At 46.8% G+C, this 1,010-nt stretch overlaps 1 protein-coding gene across 1 annotated transcript in view; it reads left to right on the top strand.

Moving 5' to 3' along the window:
• The window catches only part of ZSWIM4 (zinc finger SWIM-type containing 4), a 34,609-nt gene that overhangs the window by 22,336 nt on the left and 11,263 nt on the right, over positions 1-1,010 (top strand). The window lies entirely within an intron of this gene.

Raw genomic sequence — 1,010 nt, 5'->3', positions numbered from 1 at the left:
TCTTTATTTTTTTTTTGAGATGGTCTGGCTCTGTCACCCAGGACAGAGTGCAGTGGTGCAATCTCTGCTCACTGCAGCCTCTGCCTCCCAGGCTCAAGTAATCCTCCCTTCTCAGGTTCCCGAGTATCTAGGACTCCAGGCATCCACAACGACACTTGGCTAATTTTTGTTTTTGTTTTTTGAGACCGAATTTTGCTCTTGTTGCCCAGGCTGGAGTGCAACAGTGCAATCTCAGCTCACCGAAACCTCTCCTTTCCAGGTCCATGCAATTCTCCTGTCTCAGCCTCCCAAGTAGCTGAGATTACAGGCACATGCCACGATGCCCAGCTAATTTTGTATTTTTAGTAGAGATGGGGTTTCTCCATGTTGGTCAGGCTGGTCTTGAACTCACAACCTCAGGTAATTCGCCTGCCTCAGCCTCCCAAAGTGCTGGGATTACAGGTGTGAGCCACCATGCCCAGCCTAGTTTTTATATTTTTTGTAAAGATGGGGTTTTGCCATGTTGCTCAGGCAGGTCTTGAACTCGTGAGCTCAAGTGATCTGCCCACCTTGGCTTTCCAAAGCTCTGGAATTACAAGTGTGAGTCACTGCACCTGGCTAAATGTGTAATATTATTTTGAGTTTGAGAATATTCACATGAAGCCGGGCACGGTGGCTCACACCTGTAATCCCAGCACTTTGGGAGGCTGAGGCGGGCAGACCACCTGAGGTCAGAAGTTCGAGACCAGCCTGACCAATATGGTGAAACCCTGTCTTTAAAAAACTAAAAAAATAAAAATAAAATAAAAAGAGAATATTCACATGATACATGAAAAGGTACACAAAGCTGAGATCTTTTCTTTTTTTTTTTTGAGACAGAGTTTTGCTCTTGTTACACAGGCTGGAGTGCAATGGCGTGATCTCGGCTCACCACAACCTCCACCTCCTGGGTTCAGGCAATTCTCCTGCCTCAGCCTCCTGAGTAGCTGGGACTACAGGCACACGCCACCATGCCCAGCTAATTTTTTGTA

This window comes from Cebus imitator, unplaced genomic scaffold, assembly GCF_001604975.1.
Source record: "Cebus imitator isolate Cc_AM_T3 unplaced genomic scaffold, Cebus_imitator-1.0 Scaffold234, whole genome shotgun sequence".
In the NCBI taxonomy this organism is placed as follows: domain Eukaryota; kingdom Metazoa; phylum Chordata; class Mammalia; order Primates; family Cebidae; genus Cebus; species Cebus imitator.
The sequence above is the reverse complement of the archived record's forward strand: the minus strand, read 5'-3'. Positions and strand labels throughout refer to the sequence as shown.